The 26,638-nt window shown below is 40.1% G+C and overlaps 1 protein-coding gene across 1 annotated transcript in view; it reads left to right on the top strand.

Annotated features, from left to right (window-relative positions):
* The window catches only part of FRY (FRY microtubule binding protein), a 440,002-nt gene that overhangs the window by 89,876 nt on the left and 323,488 nt on the right, over nucleotides 1-26,638 (top strand). Inside the window, exon 2 of the mRNA XM_058670891.1 lies at nucleotides 14,735-14,907. The gene's annotated coding sequence lies outside the window, so the exon portion shown is untranslated. The remainder of the gene's footprint in view (nucleotides 1-14,734; nucleotides 14,908-26,638) is intronic.

The following is a 26,638-nucleotide window of genomic DNA, read 5'->3' as shown; positions in this document are numbered from 1 at the left end:
AATTCCACAACCACACATGCAAAATGTTGACAGTACTTGTCTTGGGTTGTGAGACTTTAAAGTATTTTCTGCTTCGGACCCTAATGGCTCAATTAGCTAATTCTCCCCCTTCAAGTGTGTGGATCCCATATGGCTGCCAGTTTGGATCCTGGCTGCTCTACTTCTTATCCATCTCCCTGCTTGTGGCTTGGGAAAGCAGTGGGGGATGACTCAAGGCCTTGGGACCCTGTGTCCGCATAGGAATCACAGAAGGAGCTCCTGGCTCCTGGTTTTGGATTGGCTCAGCTCTGGTTGTTGCTGCCACTTGGGGAGTGAACCAATGGATAAAGATCTGTCTCTCCTTTTCCTGTAGGTTTGCTTTTGGTGTATATATGTGTGTTTATATAGTTTTCTTTCTTTCATTTACTTTTCTCCCCTAAATATTCTGCAACAATGAGATATTCCTTTTGTAATCAGAAGAAATTTTTTGAAACAGCTCAACAATCTGAACTGAATTATGGCTTCTTTTTAGAATATAACTGCAATAAAAAAATCTCCATTTGGGGAAGTTACTTATTTAACTTTGGGCATCTCCTAGCTTCTAGAATAGGATATAAAATAAATCCCTTTTGCCTAAAATAGTAAAAATAAATAGGTAGCTTCATCTGCAGTTAGGAAGAGTGGAAGTTAGAAATTTTGGGTCATCTGATTGGTGGAAATAATTCCTAGATTTGAATAGGTTCCTTGAACTCAATTATGAATCACCATGGCATGCTTTGCTTTAAAATCTTTGGTAACACATGGGTGTGTTTGGAATTCTGAGTTGGAATTTAATTTCTGGGTATATGTAAGGAAATCATAGTTCCTTTCAACACTTGAGGGTAGAAAGGAATTCTACTTTTGAATTCCTCATTTGATTCTATTGCTTTCCCTACTCATGGAAAATGGCCAAGAAATGAGCTGGGTAGCAAGGAGATACTTGGTTGTGGGTAAGGATAAAGAATTAAAAAGAAGGGCAGACATCATGGCACCTCTATTTTACAGATTTCAGTGTTAAAGAAAGGATAGACTTTGAATAATTCGTTCTGGTAGTTTGTTGGTTCCTCTTAATATGTTTTCTCCTCTGTAATAATAAAAGTAAATGAAATACTGCATGAGGACTGTTTGGTACAGGCTCATACCTTGGGAATGCACATAAATTATCATTGTAGGTTTGTGTTGAGTCTCACTGTGAAGACACTCGGTGGGAGCTTCACATCATACACAGTGCCTGGGTTTGAGTCCCAGGTCTTCTCCTGATCCCAGCAACCTGCTGATGTACATCTGGGGAAAGCAAGCAGTGATACCTTAAGTGCTTGGCTCTGCCACTCACGTGAGGGTTCTGGATTGAGTTCCTGGGCAGTTGCAAGCCCTTGAGGAATTAGCCAGAGGGTAAATTTCTTTCTGTCTCATGTGGCTGTCTCTTAAACAAAATAGGTTATTATTAGCACTGAATTAAGATAAAAATTTTTGGTCATTTTTATATTAATTTCAAGTTTCATTGACTAGAGATTAGAGAAGGTATTGCATTCTATCACAGCATAAAACAAATTAGTATTTAGATTTTTTTTTTACTGTCCTGTAGTATAGTCCATTTTTGAGATGTTGTAAACAAGTTTGAAAAGACGGTCTCCTAGAATGAGTCAAGGTTTTTAATTGTGATATTTAGATTTGATTTCTACTAGATATTTTGTTTTCTTCACACTGGTTTCTATGAACTTTGTTTTTACTCTGTATAATTAGGAGGAATCATAAGAAAATACTAATCATTTCAGGTTAAATTGGCATTTAAGCGGTCATGACTTAGAAAGCTTTTTCACTGACTGTACCTGAAATAGCATAGTATAAAGGTGTGTAAGATGATGATCACATTTTAAGTGTTTATTTACCTATTTGAAAGAGAGGGAGGGAGGTGTGGGTAGCAGGGGAGGAGATGGAGTGACAGCGATTGTCTCCCTCATCTCCTAGTGCTTGTAACATTAGGACTGGGCCAAGCCAAGAATCCATTGGTAGGTTGATGGAACCAAGAAACCATCTCTATCTCCTTTAAGGATGCAGGGAGCCAATTCCCCAAGGCATCACCTGCTACCTCCTAGGGTGCACATTATGAGAAAACTGCAGTGACGCTGAGCTGGGACTGGAACCAAGGCATTCTGATATGGGATATTAAGGTCTTAAACACTGCACCAAATCCCTCCCCTAAGGGTTTTTACCAGTAAGTGTATGGCATTGCTTTAGCAAATGGCACAGTCCCAGGATCGAGTTACAAAGGTGGTATGCTGGTACATGCCAAGGGTCCTCACAGCCTCTTGGAGGAACATGAGGCACAGGACAGCAGTGGGCAGGCTGTACAGACCAACCAGCTCATTTCCTGTAGCCCTACAGCCCTGGCATGTCCACACCTAAACCAGGCAAAACAGCAGGTTTTATCCCGATCTTGAAGACCTTTAGGCTGAAGGTTTCCGTTTTTTTCCCTGGTCCTGTGTGAAGAAACTCCTGCCAAGAAATGCTGTCTCTTTTCATTGTGGCTTTTTAACCCATTTATTCCTTAAGCACATTTCCTGGCCACTGACTGTAAGGATGAAGGCATCATCTGGAAATCTCACATGTTTGGAGTTTTCCTGTGTTTAAATTAAAGTGGGAGGATAAGGGGTCACATATTGTGGCTCAGTAAGCTAAGGTGTCTCAAGCAGTGCTGGAATCCCATGTCAGAATGCTAATTGGAGTCCTGCCTGCCCCAGTTTCCATCTAGCTTTCTTTAATATGCCCGGAATGGCATCAGGAGATAACTCAAGTCCTTAGGGCCCTGCCGTCTGTGTTGGGGATTGGGATGGAGCTCTTGGTCAGTCTCATGTACCTCATGCTTTGGCCATCTGCGGGGAGTGAACCAGCAGATAGGACATTTCTCTCACTCTGTGTCTTGCTCGGGCCTCATTGTGTTTTTGAAATAAATAAAGCTTTTTTCAACCATGAAGGATGTAATAAATAATAATATATAAATAGTTCAGTATAAGAAAAATGGAAATGACTCAAAAAACTCTTGGGTAATTGGGCCCGGCCTGATGGCCTATTGGCTAAATCCTTGCCTTGCATGTACCAGGATCACACATCGGCACCAGTTCATGACCTGGCTGCTCCACTTTCCTTTCACCTCCCTGTTTGTAGCCTGGGAAAGCAGTGGAGATGGCCCAAAGTCTTGGGACTTGCATCCACGTGGGAGACCTGGAAGAAGCTCCTGACTTCTGGCTTTGGATTGGTTCAGCTCCAGCCATTGTGGCCACTTGGGGAGTGAACCAGCAGATGGAAGACCTTTCTGTCTCTCCTTCTCTCTGTAAATCTGCCTTTTTAATAAAAATAAATAAATCTTTTTAAAAAGCCTCTTGTGTATTTGTATATTTTTTCATTGATCTTGGTGCGTAAAGTGAAATCAGAATGATCATGTTCATTTTTATTAACTTTGTCAGTTAATTTTGTTAATTGAACTGCAGTCAATGTTTCTGAATCTCTGGTCAGTTGTACCAGGGGACAGTAGTATAACATTGGAGGAAAAAAATTTTATGGAGGCATGATCAACATGTAAAAATTACCCATATTTAAAATATGTCATTGATACCTTTGTTACATGTTCTTCAACTTCATGGGGATGAAGGTTCACCATTTTTTCCCCATGGTGGACTGTACCTAAGGGGATGCATAATGGAAGTGCAACAGAAATTAATATGTTCATAGGTGGAAGCAGAGAGAAGTATGTCCCCATGCATTCAGTGCAAGGATGAACTCACAGAGAAATGACTGATAATCTCCTAGATTGCTGGGAGACACTTCAGTGGCAGCCTGGTGGACTTGTGAAAATTCACAAAAGACACCCATTGTAAGACTGGAGGGGAGAAAAGGGGGGAGTGGAGGGAACTTGGGGAGGAAAAAAGGAGATCCCCGTGCCTGTTAAACTGTGTCGTAAAACAATAGAAAATGAAATCTATCATTTGAATAGTTTTGATATAGACATCTGTGAGTCCCTCACCAACGGTCCTGACATTTCATCCCTTGGTAATTCCCTCCTTTCTGTACTTACTGCCAAGCAGCCATTAGTTTGCCTTCCGCTGTGCAGGTCTCTTTGCGTGTTCTAGAATTCTGTGTAAACATAATTATCTAATATGCAAGCTTCTTGATATAGCTTCCATCTCTCAGTATGGTTATTTTTTTAACACTCATCCATATTTTTATTGCTAAGTACTAGTTTATTGTATGAATGTGCCACAGCTGATTTGTTTACTTGTTGATGATATTGGATTTCCAGTGTTTGGCTGTTGGAAGCAAAACTGCCATTACATCACACTTGCCAGAATAAATATACCTTTTCTTCCTTTGGGTAAATACCCAAACATGGAATAAGCTATAGTTTTAGATTTTCAGAAACTGTCAAAAAATTATTTTCCAAGAATGGTCTTGCCATTTTACACTCACACCAACAATATATTGAATACCAGTTCTTCTGGCTTGCACCCAGAAATTGGTGTGGTTGATCTCTTAGTTTTAGTCTTACAATGTGGACAGTGGTAATTCAATGTGGTTTTAAGTCACATTCCTTTAATGGCTAACTATGCTGAACACATTTGCACGAACTTAATTGCCTTCGGTATTTTGGTGAAGTGTCTGCTTGGATATTTTGCCTGCTTTTAAAACTGTGTTATTTGTTCTCTTATTATTAAGCTTTCCTGACACAGTCTGAATTCCAGCTTTTTACCAAATATCCTGCTTTTGCAAATATTTTCTCCCAGTCTGTGTCTTGGCTTTACATTCTCTTCATAGTATCCTTCAAAAAGATTGAGCTTCTATTTTCATAAATTCTAGTTTATTAATTTGTTATTTGTACATCAGAGGATTTTGCCTATATTTTATTCTGGAAAATTTGTAGTTTTGAATTTTGTGTTTAGGATGGTTTTGATTTAATTTTTCTGTGTGATGTGAGGTACACATCAAAGTCATATTTATGTGTGTATGTGGATATCTAATCATTCTGTCACTATATGTTGAAAAACTGTTTTTCTGCACTGGATTTTATTTGCACCTTTGTTAAAAATCTGCTTACTTATTTATGAGTTTGTTTATCTATTCTATGTTCTGTTTCAGAAATATTTTATGGTACAATATCATGCTTTTTAAGTGCCTACATTTATTTTTTAATTTATTTTACTTGTAATTGTTTTTATTGTTTTTATTGTTTTCCATCATAGAATTTTGTAGGAATAGGGCTTCATCCTTCCCCTTCTTCTTCTTCCCTTCCAATTTTCCCCTTCTACTATTTTACCCCATATTATTGTAATAGTACAGTCCTCTAGTAACAGTTACAAGTTTAACATTCTGCCACGTAAGTGTATTATGGCATTGTAGGCAAAGGCAAAGGCAGGAATTCTGGTATCATACTGTCAAGGTGTATTTAACGGTTTCATTGGGAAGTAATTTGGGGAGTAGAGATGCATACTGCAGTGTGTCTTCACATCTCAGTATGTCAGCAGTCTCCATTATAAAGCTCATCTATGAGAATATATGTATATACTTGTTTACCAAATATCTAGTTCTTTTGTATTTTGTTCAAGTGTTGTGTTATATAAGAGAAAACATAGTATTTGTAATTTTTGGACTGGCTTATTTCCCTGAGCATTATGGTGTCTAGTTGGGACCATGTTGTTTCAAATGGTAGAATTTCATTGTTTTCAATGGCTGTATGTTATTCCATGGAGTAGATGTACCACAGCTTCTTGACATACTCATCTTCCAACAGGCATCTGAGTTGTTTCCCTGTCTTCACTACTGTCGATTGTGCTGCTGCTAAAATATATATGTATATATAGTTGCAGACCATTTCTCATATGTGAATTTCATTTAATTTGGATAGATTCCCAGGAGTGGGATAGCTGGGTCAAACAGTAGATCAATTTTTCACTTTCTGAGTGTTAGGATCACTTTTTCAAATTCTAATGGTTAACTCCCCAAATGGCCACAGTGGTTGGGAATGGAACAGGCAGAAACCATGAGCCTGGAACTCCATCCAGGTCTTTGTGTGGCCAGGGCCTAAGCCCTGGGACCATCCTCCACTGCCTTCATGGACACATTAAGAGGAGCTGGATTAGAAGCAGAGCAGCCAGTACTTGAACCAGCACTTCCCTGGGATGCGGACACTTTTAAGTGGCAGCTTAACTTGAGTGCTGTAACATCAACCTTGGTATTTTTATTCTAATTTCTAAGTTTTCACTGCTATTGTATTCTGGATTTTCTCCCCATATTTACCTTGTATCTTTTACCTTTGTTGATTTCATATGTTAATTAAAGTAACTTTTAAAAATAAATTCCCACAAACTTCTGCATCATTATCTATTTTATCAGCAAGCAGAGTTTTACATTTTCCTCTGAAATTCCCTTCTTACTAGATAGCACTTAAATAGAACTCCAGTGTAAGGTTAAGTGGCAAGTTTAGACCCCTTTTCCCTGAATCTGAGCTTAGAGTGAAAGTATTCCATTTTTTTTCATTGCTAAGCATGATACCAGCTGCAGATTTCTCAAAGATGTTCTTTATTAGGTTGAAAAAGCTTCTGTACGTGTTTTATTGAGTGTCTTTATCAAAAACACCATGCTTCAGGCCTGGCACCGTGGTGTTAGATGTTAAACCTCCATGTCCAATGCCAACACTGGCTATAGAGGCTGGTTTGAGTTTCAGCTGCTTCATTTCTAATCCAGCTACCTGATAATCTTCAAAAAGCAGTGCACAATGGCCCTGGTGTTCGCCCCCAATGGGTTCCTCCTCCTTCTCCTATATATTAATTGATAAAAAAAAACCACAACCACCCATCTAATCTGATGATGCTTATAAAATAGCTTAAATTTGTAAAGTTATTATTTCGCCAGAATAATACTACTAGCATTTATGTGAGGACATTTCTCAAGTTATTTGCTGCCTATTTTGTGAAAATGTAATGTATTTAATCTAAATGTTGATTTAATTAATTCACCCATGTAGATTACTTCTTTTTCTCAACTTGTAAATCAAAATTCCAGGACACTAAATAAATCAGTTTTGTGCAAATGACCTGTTTGTTCATCAGGATTCAAAATTTATAAATTCACATTTTGTAATCAAGAAAAAATTTTTAAATTAAAAAATGTCAAATATGTTTCTGAATTCTGTGCTTTCTGTTCTGACAGCTTCCAACCAAAACAGCAAACCTGAGCTTTAAAACGAAGGCCAGATCTTAAAGCTAAAATGAACAAAATGATTTATAATGATGTAATTTAGAAGACTTGGGGTACATTTCTTGGTTACTCAGGTCCAGGATTGGCAAGATATTTCTTATAAGGCCAGTGTTAATGTTTGGGGGTTTCGGTTCGTCAGCCCACACCAAGAGGAACATATGGCTACAATAAAGTAATTATGTTCCATTGAATGAAGGTATGGCATTTATATCAGCCTTACAATTCTCTGGACTGGTCACTATATTTTGTCCAATTCTTGCCAGCATCCTGAAGTGGAAAGTTGAGTATTTTGCTGTGATATAAAGGAATAGGATACCATGTCAAAGGTGAAATGCTTAAGGAACTAAGCTCAAAAGTGGCCAGACCTGTTGGCAGTCTTGAGATCTGGCTCAGGGAAGATAATGAATGCTTGCACCAGACAGTGACAGCAGACAAGGAGGAGAGAACACAAATATAAAATTGTCTAAGGAGTAAAAATTACATGACTAAGAGTAATCCCAGTGTATCTAACTTGGGTCTCTGGGACCTTTTTATACAGTAAAAAAAATAGAGCAGTTCGGTAGCTGTGGTTTTGGAGAGACTAGGTTTGTACATGCTGAATTCTTGCCCGGAAATGGTCATTTTGCAATTGAATGCTGAGATTTAGAGGCAGTTGGCATGGGCTTGGACACATTGTCATTGGTGCACAGATGAGAGTTGAAGTCAGAGGTGGGAACGGCCAGTGGTGAGGGAGCAGCTAATGTGCCCCAGCTCTCTGATTGAAGTCACTGGCCAGCTTGGTTCTACCAGCCACATTTCTGAGGTTGCACTGTGTAGTAACCAGATGAAATATTTCAAAAGCCTCAATTATTTCACGAATGCAAAACCCAGTGCAGTCCTGTTAACAGAAGACATGGCCTGTCTTTCCTCTCATAGACTGTGTGGTTGTGTCAGGGATGGCATAAAAAGTGAAGTCTGTGTTATACCCTCTCACCAAAGAGACCCACACCAGCTCCCCCAACACACACACACAGAATGTCCTACATGTTACCTTAATTTGAGATTATGCCAAGAAGCAGCTACTGCATTTTGGTGACTCTTACAACATTGAGCAAGAAAGTGTGCAAGCATAAATGAAATTGGGTTTCAAGCCAGTAGGAAATGTCTTGACATTTTTTTTTAAAATGATACAGTCTGAATGACATTGAAAGCTTGCCTAGGTTTGGTTTCAGCAAATCCCTGCATCATAGTTTCTAGAATAAATAAAGGTGGTTTAGCAGAAGCGTTACTTACAGGAGCCAGAATTTTCTAAATGTTATTTTACATTTTATTAGGAATTACTAACTGGTTTTTTAAAATTTGGAGTTAGTTTTGTAACACTAAATTTTTAAATTTTTTTAAGGCTCTCAAAATCCCCCCCACTAATCTCCCCTATATTATTACAGTAGTATAGTCAGTCCTTCATAAGCAATTATAAGTCCATCATTCTTCTATTTAAGTGTATCTTGACATTGTAGGTATGGATAACAGCAGACAGTTCAATGTCCTATTGTCAAGATATATTCAACAATTTCATTGGGAGTCCATCTTTGATCTGGAAATAGAGATGCATACTGCATTGTATCCTCACGTCTGGATATGATGGTCTCTGTTACACACTTATTACTACATCCCCTTAAGTGAAAAGCCATAAAAACGAAACAACAGGAAGAAAGCTAAACAATTTACAATGCCATGAAGCTATGTGTCACTGAAGAAGTGAAGCAGAAAATCAAAAACCTTCTTGAAGGAAATGATGCTACTGTATGACCTATGCATTAGTGAAGAATTTAATAAGAGAAAACAAACTATTTTGAAGAGATGAAAATAAAAATATCAAAACCCATGAGATGCAGTAAAAACAGTACTGAAAGGACTATTAATATTTTGCATGAAGGTCGCCTTAGACAGAACATATGATATTTGTAGCTGTGATATAAGTAGCTATCTTCTAGATGACTAATTTATGCTAGCTTTAAAAAAATATGTAATAATGCCCCTGGCTATTTTTCTTTCAGCCCCCTTTTCTCTGGGACTGTCCCACTATGTTCTTCTGGAATCTACACTCTTGCATTACTAAAGATCCCATTGTAAGTGTGGGTTGTGTCTCTGGACCATCAGTGACTTGTTCTGGGACCCCTTCATTTCCAAAGCCTAATGATGCTTGAGTCTCTTATTTAAGATGGCATTAATTTTTCTGTGTAACCTAGACACATCCTTCTACATACCTCAAATCTCTATATTATTTATAATACTTAATGCATGTAGATGGGATGTCAATGGTCATATATTTTAGTGAAAATAAGAAAATAGATTGTATATGCTCAGTGAGGATGCAAATTTTTAAAAATACTTTTTATCTGAAGTTGAATATTTGGACACAGAATCTGTGGGAGGGTTGGGGGTTGGGGTGCTGCTGGTTGACATTAGTGGACATAGCTGGTTTTGTGTCACACCTCAGTGCCATTTTCACAGACTACCCTGGTAGGCCATATCCGTTCATTCCTTCACAGCCCTCTGTTTCAGGAAAGGTTAACTGGGTGGCTTTTTGTTTTGTTTTGTTTTCTGTAGCACCATCCTTGCATGGAGTGGCCATTCTGTATTGTAGTTGCTGGTTTATTGCATGTCTGCCTCCTCCCTAGAGGAAGAGATTCTCAAGAGTAGAGACCTTGGACTTGGCACGGTGTGAGATAACGGGAGTATACCTCAAAGAGTGGGCGTGTATAGCATCAGCTGGCAGAAGCTGGCACTGGGGGCTAGTTCTGTCAACTTAGGCCACAGAACCACCTGGAGAGTGCAAAATCTGGGAGTGGGAGTGGCCTGGTAGGGAAATGGTGGGTTCCTCCCTCTTGGGCTACCACCCCCCATGGAAGGACAGGAAAACTAGGGCAGGGGCTGGGGTGGCTTGAGAAAAACCCAACAACATCCGTGAAGTCTGGACAGTTGAGCTGGTTAGATGGAACAAGGTTTAAAAAAAAAAAAAAGAGTGGGCGTGTAACAAAGTGGACTTCTAAATTCAGTGTTCTACATGAAAGAATGAAATCCACATGTTTGAGGGAACCTTTCAGAAGGTCAGAGGAAATATGTTTTTAAAAAGACTACATGCATTTCAGCATTTTTTTAGTATCAAAATAAGTGTCTTTCAATTCCATCTTTCCATAAGCTGTCTAAAGTACTCTCATGGATGCTCAGTAGGTGGACTTGCCAAAGAGCGGGGGGGGGGGGGGAATGGGCTTTTATGGGGTCCTGGTGAATATGAGCAGCTGGGACCTGAGACATCAGAAGAAAATGAAGAGCATCATAGAAGCCAGAAGGGCGGAGGATTCTAACAGCAAAGGATAGGGGTCATCGGTATTTGTTACATTTGGCAGCCAATTAATACTGAACATCTTGCTTATATTTTACAAACTGTGAAAAGAATTCCTCAGCCATAATCACATGCTAGGTACTATTACCATGTTCTTTTATTAAGCAGAAGTGCCGTGGCAATGAGAGGTGGCGGGTGGCCTTCTGCAGACAGAAATCCACTGAGCTACTTGACTTGATGACATCTGTCATTCTGTACTGTTGTTTCCTTCAGGTAACAACAACAACAACAAAAATAGATGAGGAGCTCTCGGGTTCAAAACTGAATAGATACTTTGAGAGTGAGAAACAGTTGTAGGCAGATTAGGCTGATACATGGAAGCAAATACTGCAACTTACCAGACGTACAACCTACTGAGAGGGCTGTTTCTGGGAAGGGTAATAGCAATAAGGAAGATTATTGCAATATAAAATCTCAGCATTCTCTATACAATTGACACTTTTTCACAAAGATTAAAATAATTCAGGAATGTCTTTATGTAGCTACTATAATTCATAAGGAAATCATGACTACCGATTCAGAAAAATCTCTTCCAATCAATAATCTCAATGAAGTAAGATAGTGTGTTAACTACCAGGATGAATAAAATATTTATGGAATGGTCACATCGTCTAATATAAAGTACACAACTTATCCATGGATTGCAAATTACAATATGAAAGGGTCCATACTTTGTACTTAAAAGAGAGTGAAGGTGTTGGTACTTAAATGAGACAATGTTCAGTTGCATATTGAAAATCATTTGTTATAAGAGCAGACTTTGAGCTCCATGGTTAAGGTGTTGTTTGGGACACCAGCATCTCATATCCACCTGTTTGGGTTTGACTGTCCACTTCTGATCCAGCTTCATCGTAACACACACACGGAGGATGGTCTGAGTCCTTGGGTGCCTGCCACCCACCTGGGAGATCCAGACAGAGCCCGAGGCTAGTGGTTTTGCCTGGCCCAGCCCAGTTTTTATAGTGTGAACCAGTGGATGCAAAATAGATTTCTCTCTGTTGTTCTCCTCTCTCTCTTTCTGCTCCCCATCTGCCTTTCAGATGCATTAAATACATCAGTCATTCAACCTTTTCAAATAGTTTCTCGGTTATGCTGTAAGTTTTGAGATTTCCCCTACCCCAGAACTTAGTCTCATCATTCTTTTCACCATATGTGTAGAGAAGAATTAACTTCCTCTTGGCTATTAGTAAAGGAAGCAAGAAGGACCTCATATCACAGTTTGGGTATTCTCACTTAAATGGAACCAAGCTAGTGCTTTTGTGGCTGGTCGTCATTCATGTTACTGCCATTTCAGATCTTCCAAAAGGATAATTTTATAAAAATCTGAATTCTTTTTTTTCTGCTTTTTTTCCTCTCTTTTTCCTCACTTTCATCCCATGGACCTCAGCTCCATTACAAGGGACAGGCCTCATGAGTGAGCAGGATCACCCCATAGTCCTACAGTCGATGCGGTGAAAGCCTGCTGAAAACAAAGAGTTACTCTGGGAAAACAGAATGGCTTTCCATTCCTTTGAGATGTCATGCGCATTTATACACCATACAATGCTGTGTAGTGGTGTCATTTAAAGCATTAACTTTTTGGAGTCAGGTAGAACCTGTGTTCACATCTTCCTGTCTGATGGCCTCCGCGTCTTGGTATGCACCTCTATGAAGCAAGGTGATTCCAAGGGATCGCTGAGGTGTAACACATGTCCGGGGCTCAGTGAGAACTCAGCCAGCATAGAGTGCAATCAGTGATGCTGTGATGGCAATACATTCTTGATGCACATATATTTCCAGCCAGCCCTGTAAGAGCCAAGGCCGCGTCATAGGGGCACACTGTGTGTAATAACAGCACCCTTTCCTAGAAACCTCTACCGTGTCTGTCTCAGATGCAAGCGTGTGTAGCCCGTGCTGATAATATGACTTACTAGCTGGAGCTTGGCCCTGCTCAGAGCCACACTTGGCCCCATTAGCATACAGTTTTTTGTGTCCTAGGGCTCTGTCCTGGTGTGAACTGCTAAATTAAACATGGTTCTTGAGGTTCTGAGAACAGAAATGTATATATTTCTCTTATTAAACCATTCTGTCACACTTCAGAAAGGCTTTACTTTTTATTTCTTTACGAGACAAAAGTGTATTTTTAAGAAGGGAGCTAGCAGGCAGTTTTTTCAAAGCATATTGTACACGTCCCTAATTGCTATGAAGTTCATGGTACATTTCTGTGACAAAATAGATTGAAGGAGGAAATAGTATAGGTGATCCTCAGTATTGGTAAAAATGATAGTAATGGCAATGATCTGACGTAAATGGATTGCTGGATCATAACTATACATTGCTGGATTATAGTAGCTGTTCTACTGGATATACTTGTGAAAAATATTATTGTCTTCAAAACATCTATTATTTTTAAAGACCTGCTACTGAAAGAGCTTAAGGATAAATGAGAAATCACGGGCAGTTGTGTTCTTGACTAGATAGGGAGGCCCAATTCTTAAATTTATGTTTAGTTTTTATTTATTTGATGGCTTTTGTTTGCTGACTTGCTCCACAATTACCTACAATGGCTTAGGCTGAGCTGGGCCAAATCTAAGAATGGAGAGCTGAATCCAGTTCTGCCATGTGCGTGAAAGAGACCCTGTCTTTTGAACTATTACCTGCTGCCTGTGTTGGTCAGTATTAGCAGGAAGGAGTCACCAACTGAAGCCAGGTGTTGAACCCAGCTACCCTGATGTGGGGGGCACAGGCCTCTTAACTGCTGGGTCCAAAGCCTACCCCTTAATTGCTAAAGTTTAAAGGGTAAGAAAAACCTACCTTCCTTCCAGGAAACCTAGTAGTGGTTCCTGAAACAACACCTAAATCTTTTGTCACCTTTTATCTCTACTGATTCCAAATGCTGTAAAGAGAAAAGGCAGAGTGTGTCTTCTCAATCCGTCAGCTCACATGGCAGCCAGATGGAGCACCAGGGATGTGTGTTGACATAGACACACACACATTGGTGAGGGCACAGACCTGGACACAGCTGGCCAGGATAAATTGTAGAGTGAGAGTTTCCACACTATCAGCTAACGTAAAGGGTGAGCAGCATTTCCACGTAAATAAAGCCACGTCAGGGAACAAAAATACAGGATCTGGAAGTAAAAGGAAATATGCGATTGGATTGAAGAGGAATCTTTAGGGTAGAATTGCTGATGCCTGTTAGACCGTTACAGCCATTTCAGTTGAAAGTTCAACAGAATTCCTGCAAAGATAACATTGACTTTGTTGGCTGAGTGGGAGCTGTCATCACTTGTTCAGCCAAAGCTGGCTTGCTAGACCTCTGCCTCCCTAGCCAGAAGTGTGAGCTTCTAAAGAAGCCAGATGGAGCACAGGATGGAAGGGGTGGGTCCCCACAGTGCTTTTTCCCGGCACTGCTGCCTGACACACACCCACAACTGGTTCCTTCCTGGTCATCGCCAGTCATCCCTCAACTCCCTCTTACAGCCAACCTTCATCTGGCTACAGGCCAAATGAGAAACTGAACAAAGAAGGATGTTTGTTTTGGGTTTGGATGCAGTTTGGAACTTAAAGGTATGAGGGAGTGTTAAAATTCTTTCTCTCAAACTGTTTAAATTCGGTAAGAGTTTGGACAAACAATAAGAAAAAAAATGAGCCTTGTAATTTGCATAAGCATTCATTCTTAAATAGTAAGTTGTGTTTACCTGATGACATTGCACTGATAAAACAGAAATTTCACGTGGCAGTCATGAACCACTGTTATTAGTATCCATAAGAATATGAACTGGTATGTCCCATCTGCTCAGATTCCCCAGTCCTTTGCACTGATTTTTTTTTTTTTTTGAATCTCCGCTTCCCTGTGCTATTAGCTGTGGAAAGGAGGAGCTACTTAGTAATTCTACACCTGTTCAAGTCCACGCCTATCAACTTGCTTAGCTTCCCAAACAAGCGCAGGGTAAAGCATAAGAACCTTGGAGTCGGGGCGGAGGTGGTGGTGGCAGCGGCGGCAGCAGCTGCTGCTGCTGCTTTTGGCTTTGGGGGCTTTTGCTTAGAGTTTCTCATGTGTCTCCCTATGATGGCAGTTGATGACAGCAATTTATATTCCAGAACGAAGAGCAGATTAAATTCATCTCAAAATGACTACAAATCATCAAGACGGAGTAGCCTGCCACCTGAACTGCTCATAGGAAATGACATTAGAGGAAGACTTCAAAGAAACATTAAGAACCTGGAACCTATTCATCTGAGACGCCCTAAAAAGAGACCATCTATATTTCCAAGTAAGAATTTATTTGTTTGTATCTTGCTGTTCAAACCAAGCAAAACAAAGTAAGAACTCTAGCTGTGTTACAGTCAGATGTTAATGTCAAATGAACTTGGGAGACATTGAAGACTGAAGGAGCCAAATAAGTTTGGTTTAAGAGCAGTTCTTCAATGCTGAAGGCACCCTATGTCTGCCTTCTCTTTATTGATTGTGACATCTTTAAGGATCTGTCAGTTGGAAGCTATTTTATTTCTTGTCAGCATCTGGAAGAGTGTGGAACTGCTTTGTTTGCAATCCTGAGGAATTCCATGCCATGTTTCGTTCTCTGGTGTGTTTTATTTTTGCAAGTTACTGGATTGTTGAGTGAAGCTGGTGTTTGTGTGCACCCAAAATTAACATCATTAAATACGCCAATGCATGCTTCAAATTCCTGTCTTGCATCAGAGCCTAAAACCATTTGTTGTCAAGGGCTCAATTAAACAATGTGGATGGTGAAATGTATGAGAGAACAGGAGACACATGGATTGCCGTCCTGATAAAAGGACTCTGATGTCTGCTCCAGATGTCTATGCAGGATTCTGAGTGGAGGGCCTGTGAGATATCTGTGCTGCCAAATCCTCACTGAGCTAGCGAAGTGATTCCTGGAGAGTCTGAGTGACTTAGTCAACTTGATCTCGGTGCTGTTTGCTTTGGAATTTCTAGGAAAAAAAAAACTATAAATGAAGTTTTTGTTATGATTTGTTGATGGATCCTTGTTTGTAGAGGGTAGATTAGAACCAACTGCTCAGGGTTAAGTCTGTAACAATAGAAATGGAAAATTCGTTCAGTAAGCCTTATTTCACAAAAGTTGTATTGATTCCTCTAATGGTTGACTGTCTATGCTTAGTAAAAACAGCTAGCTGATGATGTAAAGATAGGAAACACAGGGGCACAAAATAAAAATTTCAGTTTCTGATGGAAGGTGTTGCTTTTATGAGGTTTTTCTTTTGGTTCAGTGATGTTGCCCGTTTATCAAACTCAGAAGAAGAAAAGCAAAGCTCAGTGGAACAGGCCAGCAGTATGAGTTTGTTGGGGGCATCATAAGACAAATGCTCCATGGAGAAGCACTTAAGTGTGTCAAGTACCTGACAAAACCCAATCACTCTCTCCTGATGGTACCAGGCAGCTGACACCTGCTTACTTGTGCAGCAGTTGCTTGGCCTGAAGCCCTTTCTGATGAGTCAAGTCACCATCGCTTCTAGAACTTTGTTACAGGCTGTTTTCCATCTTCTGTCTTCCTCTCTTCCTTATACACCTGGGTCTATGTGGGTTGCAATTCATCCTGCCTTTGTCAGCTAACACTGACACAACCCCACCCCGCATCCCAGAAAGGCTTCTCCTTTGACAAAAATCACAGATCCCCAAGAGGGGATCCTCCCTCTAGTAGCCTTAGTTCTGTTCCTGCCAGGTCCTGTGGCCCCTGGGATGTCACCTACTGCCACAAAGTTATGAAGAGATCTCTTAACTTGTATCTTATGTATTACCTTTTCTAAGATCTTGAGTTCGCATAATGAAGCTGGCACAGTTGAGTCATGGAAACAGCATTAAACTTCAGAGAGCTGAGTTCTATTCTGAAGCATGTCACCATGCCCCTGGCTGCCTAGGTGTGTGATCCACTGACCCCCCCATGGCATTCAGCTATGTCTTTTATTCTGCTTGTTTCTGACCTTAATGCTGTCCTTGGGGATGGCAGCAGTTGGGCTTTTCCATTCTCTGCTCTTCTGCAATGGATAAATCAGAGTAAATCTGCCCACAGTTTGAATAATGTCAGACATTTAATCTCTAAATTCCCTTTCAAAGAAACCACAACCCCACTGTCATGTGGGTTCTGCTAGCTGTATTGAACAGTGGATGGTTCAGAAATGCCACTGAGCTAGCCCTCCAGTCCCAGTGCCATCCACACCCTGAAAGAAGGGTCCAGACTTGGAAGCATTCTGATTTAATGTTGCTATGCAGTTACACATAAAACTCATACTTAATAAATGTGAACCTTGAGGATCAGAGAAATTAAGAAGCATCTCAAAATTCATGAATGTTAAAACTAGAGCTCAGACCTAAAATCTTTTGACTCCAGTATTGGAATCATTTTCTGTTCTCTGCCTCTGCACCCCGTGGTCAGCTATTGCTGTCACTTGGCTGAGGAGTTCTGAGCCTTGGGCACACAGGGGGTATTCCCATTAGCTTTCTCTCTGACCCTTACATGCAACTGGCACACCTTTATCTTCACCTGAAGTCTCATGGTCAGTCCTCCTAAAGTGATGAATTGATTGGTTGATAACTTCATTCATTCATTTAAGACTGTTGCCGAAGAACAACACTATCGTAATAATATGGGGGAGAACAGCTGGTGGGGGAGAATAGGGAGGGAGAAAAAGCAAGAGGGTGAAATCCTTATATGTATAAAACTGTATTATGGAAAATAATACAAATTTTAAAAAGTAAAAAATCATAATACTACAAACCAGAATTGTAATTAGCATTTTAACATGATTAATAAGCAGGGATAATAGTATTATGTTAAAATGTATGATTAAATTATTTTTCAAAAGATGAACATTTCAGTAGAAAAATGGATAAAGACCATGAATTCACATGAAAAGAAATCCAAATTAAAAATATGTATATAAAAAAAGAACTGTTCACTTAGTTCTTTTTCTGTGTTGGGGCTAACCTTTCAAGAATCCAGCTTCATATTCCTTTTGTCCTTATCCATTTATCCTCTCAGAACCATCTCACACTGCAGAAAGTTACCTACCTCAAAGATAAATGTGTTTCATTGCCTTGCTTAGGATTCTTTAGCATTATTCCTGCTCCGCAAAGTCCAAACTCCTTAACGTGAATAGCATAAAATACATGCTAAAATGTATCTACTGCTTTCAGTACAACCCCTTCCCTAGCTTTCCTTTGGTGTGTCAATAAATTCAACGAACTTCACATCTCTCGGCCCTCATGCTTGCTTCTCTAGAGTAGCTACTACATGATTCATCTGACAATTTTACCTAACCCCCTCTTTGGATTCAGGTTATCAGTTTGATAATCATCTTCTAAGAAGTTTCTAAGACCCCTCACATTTGGGTTGCCCATTCTATGTCGTTCTTGTAACACCGAGACCTCTCCCTATCACAGCACTTATACCTTCTATGTAATCTTGTCTGCTTGTCCATATATCCCAATAGCCAGTGATTCCAGGACCACATCAGTGTTTTTAAACACTGTATACTTGGTATCTATTGTAGTACCTGAGACATAACATGCACTGTCTAAATATTTATCCAACAGACTCAAATTGTGCTGAATGGAATTGACTCTTGGCGTGCTATGCATGTTGTCCCTCTTTGAAATCCTCTTCATGCCAGCCTCCTCTCGACACACGTACATATCCCTGCATTCCTGTTCTGCCATTTTTTCTATTCTCTACCCAGACCTGGACATGAGCCTGGACCTGTGAAAGCTCAGTCCAGTCTTCCATCTTGTGTAGGTTACCTATCCTCCTTCTTCTGATCTCTTTCTGTTCTCCTCTGTGCTAGCCCCTCCTTGTCTCAGCATTGTGTTATATTAACTTTATATTCTATAGAAAGTTTTTAAAAACATAACTTTGTACTTCCTGGAATGGCCAGTTGTCCATGAGAGGAGTTCATAGAGTACATGTCCAATCAACATCTGGTGGCTAATTGACTGATGTGCTATAGCTATATCAATCCTGTGGAATTTGTTAGATCCTAATTTTAAGAAAGAATTAGTTGGTAGGTGGAGCCTATTGAAAAGCAAAGCCTTTATACTGACTTTTCTTTCCTTTTATCACAATATAATGCATAGCTTTATATTTTTGTTGTTGTTGTTGGGGTTTTTTTGTTTTGTTTTGTTTTAGGTTGGTTGGTTGGTTGGTTTGGCATGGTATCAGTCACTCATTGAAAAATATGTTGGAGTTTTACTAAATTCCAGGAGCCTAGGCCTTGGGGTTAGAACAGTTCCTGGTCTAGGCTAATGGGAAAGTTCTTCTACATAATGCCTTGAATATTGTACAAGTTTCTACATACTTCTAAGAGGAAGAGATGAATGAATCCCCTGGACACAGTGGTATGTTATAGAAGAGAAAGTCAATATATTAGAAAATCTGGTTATGTTTAAGTGAATTTTGAACATTTTGAAGTAATGCTGTTTTGTGTTTGGTGTAAGTTTTATTGGAAATGCTGGCTAGCCATCAGAGTAATGACCTCTCTGAGGGTAGACAGCCTGGCAGGACAAGTGAGGATGAATGTCTGCTTTTTTCTAAACACGGGGATGGCCACTCTGGTGAGGTATGCTCTCTCACTCACAGGCTAGATAGTGCTGGTCTAAAAATTCCCAGTCCCAAGCTTTTTGAGCACCCACATGCCTCCACAAGTGGAAAACTCCACACCAAGTCTCGTGTCATGGTCACAGTCCACTGCAGTGGCACTAACCTTTGGACTCTGGCTAAAAGGTATAAACGAAGCAAGAATTTCCTGTTTAGATTTGGGTCTCTTTTCCCCAACTATCTGTTTGTGTATATATACAGAATTCCCAGATCCAAAGACATCTGAAATTTGAAACACTTTTCCCCCCTAAATATTAAAAAAAAAAAAAAAAAAAAAAGGATGCTTGGCCTGTGTCCCACTCTCTGTTAGAACTCTGGTACCTGGAGATTGGGACACTTGAAGCTGTTTCCATTGAGGTGTGGTAAACTTGCCTGGGGAGCTCCATGGCATGTGCAGTAGAAAGAGTGCTTCCTAGCGTTGAGACTACCTGTCCTTTGTTCAGTAACCACTTTGAGATGTCAGAAGCCATGTTTCAAATACCAGAGTACTTTCCAAACACCCAGAATTTTCCATGTGTACGTGCTTAAGAGCTGGGAAAGTAATCAGGCAGGTAGAAAATGATATACAAGAAGAAATACAGCACATCCATTCCACCAGCGACACTGCTTGCCTATAAGTGCCTTGAATAGTCTCATCAGAGCAGGACACACACACACAGTGCTCAAAGCCATGGGCATTTTGAAGGCTCTCTTCTTACATAGGGACCTCAGCCTGGGGATTTCGTAGTCAGTGTCTGCTTCAGAACTGGGCTCAGTTCAGATCCTTCCTCTTACCACGGAAGGAACCTGGGGCAAGGCAGAACCTGATTTGTCAGCACCTGTTTCATTACCTGTGAAATGGGACTATAGCAGCCAATTTTATAGGTTATAGTAAAGCTAAAGGAGGGAATGTGTGATTATGAAATGATGCGTGTCTGAGGCTGTATCATTCTTTCTTGGTATAAATGATTTGGATCATTGTACGGAATGCTTTTTCTTCTGAAGGCTGGCTGATGGGTGCAAATGTAGCATTGCCAAATTTTCACACCTAGAATGTTACCCAGAGTTGTTCATCAGACTTTTTGTTATTTAAATTCTATATAATAAGACATTACTAAAAGATCCATTGTAACTTTTTTTAAAGAAAAGAATGACATGACATGGAGACTCTTCATACATAAAATCCATGAATTTTCTTCAACGTGAATCATTAAACATAAGAATATCATTCAAAGCCTCTGAAATTTATGCAATATTAGAAACAGCCAGGCCTGTGTTTACTGTTTGTTCTAGCCTTAATATATTTGATGTTTTGGCCTGTTTTTGTCTTTTGAAAGCTTTGCTTTTGGAAATTAAGCCCTTGAGCTTTTCTTTCAACAAATATTGAAATAGGAAAATAATTGACTTCTTGTGATTTTTTAAATGACAGCTTGTATAACATTATAAGTGAATTAACCACTTGAAGTTAAAACATTTGAAGATTCAAAATATATTTTAAGATTCATTTTATATTTTTGAAAGTCAGCTTGACAGAGGGAGGAACAGAGAAATCTTCCATCTGCTGATTCACTCCCCAAATGGCCCCAATGGCAAGTTCTGGGTTGAGTCAAATCCAGGAGCCTGGAACTCCATCCACTTTTCCTGTCTGGATGACAGCCCAGGCATTGGGTCCACCAGCTGCTGCTTTCTCAGGTGCATTTGTAGAAGTATAGTGGCTGGGACTCAAGATGCCAGCACTGTGGAAGGCAGCCTAACCCAATGGACCAAAAGGCCAGCCACCTTCAAAAGGTTAAAAGTCAACTTTTAACATTTTTATTTAAAGATTTATATTGATGGCATTGATTAATAAAAAATTTGACACAAGAAAACATGAAGCAGCTTGCCAAGTTGAAAGAATATTTATTTCTTGAAGAAGTTTCTTAAGGGGAGTGAGTTTTATTTTTGTTTTACTTTGCTTTTCTAAAGAGAAGACAACACATTTAATGAGGTGACTAGTAATTACTATGAGGGAAATCTGAAACATTGCTGGTATGATATTTGTATATATTACTCATAGTCAAAGGGAAATGTTTTCCCCTTTATACAAGCATTGATGATATACCCAGTATATGAATAAGGGTTAGATTTATAGCTCTACAATAGGCTTTTCTCCTGATCGGACAAAAAAATGTGATTCTGGATCCTGCATTCACCATACAAGTAAAATGAGAAGTGCCTTAAAGAGTTTTGCTTAAAAGCAGATAGTTCCTGTGTATCGCTCTACAGCTAATCTACAGCCATAGATTTGACGGCTCCCATCTGCTTTTTCCCTCCCCTTAAATGCTGCATTAGATATATTCAAATATAGACCCTGGAAATGTATTTATGTCCATGGAATTTTTGTGTTTATTCAGCATGTTTTAGTAATATGCTGTAAGCATTTGCAGTTGTCTACATTAGATTTATTTTTTTTAAATGTGTAGAAGGAACAATGGTGATGTGCTTACTCAAAAACATTGGAAGCAACTCACCTCACATTCTTTGTTTCACTTAATTTGGGTAAAGGAGCCACCTAAGAACTCTACTTGTAATATTATTTTTGATACTGCTAACATTTTGTATAATCTAAAAGATGAATTTGTAAATAGAATTTACAAAATTGGATTACATAGGGCCCGGCGGCGTGGCCTAGCGGCTAAAGTCCTCGCCTTGAACGCCCCGGGATCCCATATGGGCGCCGGTTCTAAACCCAGCAGCTCCACTTCCCATCCAGCTCCCTGCTTGTGGCCTGGGAAAGCAGTTGAGGACGGCCCAATGCATTGGGACACTGCACCCGCGTGGGGGACCCGGAGGAGGTTCCAGGTTCCCGGCATTGGATTGGTACGCATCGGCCGGTTGCGGCTCACTTGGGGAGTGAATCATCGGACGGAAGATCTTCCTCTCTGTGTCTCCTCCTCTGTGTATATCTGGCTGTAATAAAATGAATAAATCTTTAAAAAAATTGGATTACATAGATGATCATTTTTAGTTGACACTAATGTGAACACTCTACAAAATAAAATATATTGCATTGTGATTTTTAAAATATTTAGTTATTTGTTTTGAAACAAAGAGCAAGAGAGAGACAAAGAGATGTCTTCCTTCTGTGGTTCATTTCCCAGACGCCCACAATGGCCAGTTTTCAGCAACAGCTAGAGTCAGGAGCCAGAAGCCTCATCTGGTTATCATCCCACAAGTGTGGCTAGGGCCAAAACTTGGACCATGCTCCACTGCTTTTCCCAGGCTATTTTAACAGGGAGCTATGTTGAAGTGAAGCGGCTGGGACATCAACTTGCACCTTTATAGGAAGCTGATGTCCCAGGGCATGGCTTTCCTACTACCCCACAACACTGGCCCTCAGTCATGATTGTAATTCTTTGAATTTTTATTCTAAATGGAGTTAATGCTTTTGTGCTGACCGAGGGATTGTCAGGTGCGTCTTTGAACATCCTGGAAGCCATGTGGATGGTGTATGCTTCTGTCATTGGATTAGCTTTCTGGATGGTGTTTCCCTCACTATCAAATAACTTCTATTCCATCCTTACATTTACCAAAGACTAAAACCGGAAGCCTAAAGCCTAAATTAGTGAATAATTAATCCTGGACAAAGTTTTAAAACAACTCCTCTTTATTAAAAAGGGGAAAAAAGATACAACTTAAAGAATCATTTTTTGAACTTATCAAAATATGTACCCAAGTGTAAATGGCAGGTACACCGGAGGATGGCTACATCTATTCAACAAGTCTCAGCTGTCTTCTTGAAAAGCTCCTAGATGCACAATGCTGTGTGTCACTCTCCATTGACAGTAATCCTTTGTTTTCCTATGTAATTGTTACCTGGAGAGCAAAATATGTGAATTTGGACATCCTTGCTTCTCTGACATCAGTTAATGACAATACTGACAGTGCATTAATGGCCTTCAGAAGTAGTAATGGTATTTCCTTACAAGGAAGTCCCAGGGGCCTCCACTGTGTGCTTACAAGGCTGCTTTGTGGAAGGGAGGGGGAGTTGTTTGTTCCTTCTTTTAACATGTCTTTTCTCACCCATGAAAAAGCAGCTTAGTGGGAAAGAGTCCATATTGGATGTCCATCCCCAGGGTCCGGTTCTGGGAAGGGTTTCTGGTCTTCTAGGAAGATCCTTGAACCCGGCATAATCAGGCACATCCAGATCCTTGCAGGAGCTTTTCCAGGATCGCTGGAATGTTTGATTTCAAGAGAGGGCCCTGGATTCTGACTGCATTGTTAGAACGTACATTTTTGCTGAGAGCTCCTGATGTTTATCCTGACCCCTGGTTGAGGACTACTGAGGTAAAAGAAGAAAATATCCTTAAAGATTAACGTTAGTCCTAGTCTCTTCCACATTTTGCGGGAAGGAAGCAGGAGCTGCCTGACAGGACCCCATCACTGTCCCTCACCTGCCACTATCATGCAGTGCCTCTCCCATACCTACCCACTACCACCCTCAAAACTCCTGCTAAGAAAGATACCAAGGGGTTCTTTCCACAGAAAGTCAGAGCTGGACAATGAAGAGGGCAGATCTGCAATCTCCAGGTCATTGTTCTAGTCCTGTTTGCGCCATAGGGTCCATTCCATCACTGAGCCTCTTTGTGCCCCTGTACAGGTTTTTCTAGAATGGTAACAGTGCCTGTTAGAGCTGATTAGAATATGTAGATGAAAAACATTTTGAATCCTTAAATATAAAAGCTGTCAGCAGTACAAATGATGTGAGGAAATAAAGAAATGCTGAATTAAGGAAAGTTAATAAAGGCCATCCCTGGTGTTGAAGGCTGAGCAGAAATGCCTGATTCAGAAATGAGATAAATTATAGCTGCATATTTTTTCTTTTGTTATTGAGACATTTCCATCCAAAATAAATAGCAGTCTTTGTTATGTCTCAAAAGAAATATTACCAAAATATAATTACTTTTTAAAAGGATGCCATACATCACCAAGTAATAATTTAAATAAAAAGATAATACAGTTTTGGCACCCTAAACATCCTAAAGTTATAGCCTTTCATATTGCCTTCATTTTTGCAAAAGTAGAGTCAGCTCTGCTGTTTTAAATATAGGCAAGTCCTTCTTTAACAAAAAGTAGGTGACTCTAAGCTGTGTTCTAAGTATTTACGCTAATGATAGAAGCCATTTTATTGGCAATAAGTCACTTTCTGATTCCCAGAGCAGACACTCCCATATGTATTAACAGATGGGCAGGAGGAAAGGAAATGACCAAGAAGATTTTCTTCAGGCACAACCTAAAATAGAAACTCGAAATTGCCACAAGGAGAGCTGGAAGGTGACAATGAGAAAGAACCCCAGGAATGTGTCTTAGCAGGAATGCAATAATGAGGGACTCACACTTCAAGGCACCTCCTCCCACAGGAAATATGTGAGGTGGTTTTCCTGTTGCAGGTTTATTGTCTTAGAAAGGGCAAGACAATATGCAGATGGGAAACTGGATTTGGTGCTCATCCTGCAGGAGGGGAAAGCACCCTGACAGGCATCCAGGCGGTGACAAACAAAGGAAGTGGGAATGACATTGCTGCCTCCCTGATTAGTAGTTGGTAGTTGTTCCCCTTGTGAAAGTTTTAATGTTTCAAAGTTCTTGATCATTCTTTTGGAGAATATACCTATTTATTTGAAAGACAGAGGATAGGAGAGGGAGAGACAGCCCCTAGAGGCTGCAGTGACCAGGTCTGAGCCAATGGATCCAGGAATCTGAAACTCCTCCATGTGAAGTTCCTAGAGGAGTGCAGAGACCCAGGGACTGGGATGTTCTGCACTGCCTCACCAAGCTCTTTGACAAGGAGTAAAGTGGGAAGTAGATTAGCTGGGACTCAACCCAGGTTTCTGATAGGGAATACTGACATCACAAGCAGTTTATTCCATGAGCCACAATGCCAGCTCTGTTCTCAACTCTTCTTGACCAGATTTCTAGATATTGTCAGTAATAGTTCGGGCTTTTGTGCAGTTGTTAAGAGGCTGCTTAGGATACCCACTTCCCACTCTTAATGTTTAGGTTCAAGTACTAGCTCTGCTTGCAGTTGTAGCTTCCTGCTAATGTGTCCCTTGGAGAAGGCAGTGATAGATCCAGGTGAATCCCTATAACCAAGTAGGTAGACCCAGACGGAGTTCCAGGTTCCTGGCTACAGCTTGGCCCAGATTTAGCCATCTTAGGCTTGTAGTGGTGTGAACCAGCAAATAATGGGTCTCTCTCTTTCAAATGAATGAATTTTTAAAAAGAAGTAATGATTAGTTAATACAAGATTGAATGGAATGATACAAGAATAGAGGGACTAGCTTTATTCTCTCCACCCCCAAATAATAACAAGCATGAATTATAAGAGAATTTTTCAAAACATTCATGGGGAAAAATTAGAAGATATGTTCATTTTTGGTGCCAGGAAGTTTAAAATATATGCCTAGTTTTTGTTTTGTAATACACACATTTTCTATGAATTTTTAGAGGTGTCCTAGTATGCGTATTGCTACCCGCTGCTTGTGTTTGCACCTTCCCTGCGTCTCCCCTCCTTGGCAGGTCTCCCTAGCACAGGCTGCACCTGGCGCACTTGAGCAACAGAGGTAGACATTGCTAATATGCATGAAATTTAGATGTTGAAACAGAAACCCATCCTTGCACATTGCTTTCATTCTGTTTGAAAATACCGTGTGTGGAAGGAGATGTAAAGTTGGCTCAAACTAAACTCTAATTGCAGTATTTGGTGCAGTGGTTAGAAATTTGCTTGGGGTGCCCACATTCAGTGTTGGCTGGAGTGCCTTGTTTTGGGTCCTGCCTCTGTTTGCCTTCCATTTTCTCACTAATACACACACTGGCGATGGGAGGGGGAGCAGCAGGTGATGGCTCAAATGCTTGGGTCCCTGCCACTCACATGGAAGACTGGGAGTGAGTTCTAGGCGCCTGGATTTAGTCCAACCCCAGCTGTTGCAAGTAAATCTGCAGAAAAAAGATCTACCTCCCTGGCTCCCCATCCCCCCAGCTTTAATCTCTGTCTTTAGCATAAAATTAAAATAAATAAAAGTCTGTAGAAGTCTACCATATTCTTTCACTTCTTTTAAATGTGGACATTTGGGATTAGGAAACATTTTAAATAGATTAATATGTAAAAACTGTTCACAAAATACACGTTAATCAACTGAATGGAATTCGGCCTCTATCCCAAAGCAGAATGTTTATAAACTCCTTGCCTCCTGGATGCTGTAACTAGAATCCCAGGATATCATCTCACTGCCAAACACTCACAGCCCAGCTGAGTGACACGACATCTCTTTAAACGCTGCATTATGAAACTGTGACATACAATTTGCAACTTTAAAATACAAGTTCAAATATTTGAAATACTCTGAGTTGCATTCAT

The sequence above is a fragment of the Ochotona princeps genome, chromosome 12 (genome assembly GCF_030435755.1).
Source record: "Ochotona princeps isolate mOchPri1 chromosome 12, mOchPri1.hap1, whole genome shotgun sequence".
Taxonomy (NCBI): domain Eukaryota; kingdom Metazoa; phylum Chordata; class Mammalia; order Lagomorpha; family Ochotonidae; genus Ochotona; species Ochotona princeps.
Note: the sequence above shows the minus strand (reverse complement) of the source record. Positions and strands in the feature narration are given on the sequence as shown.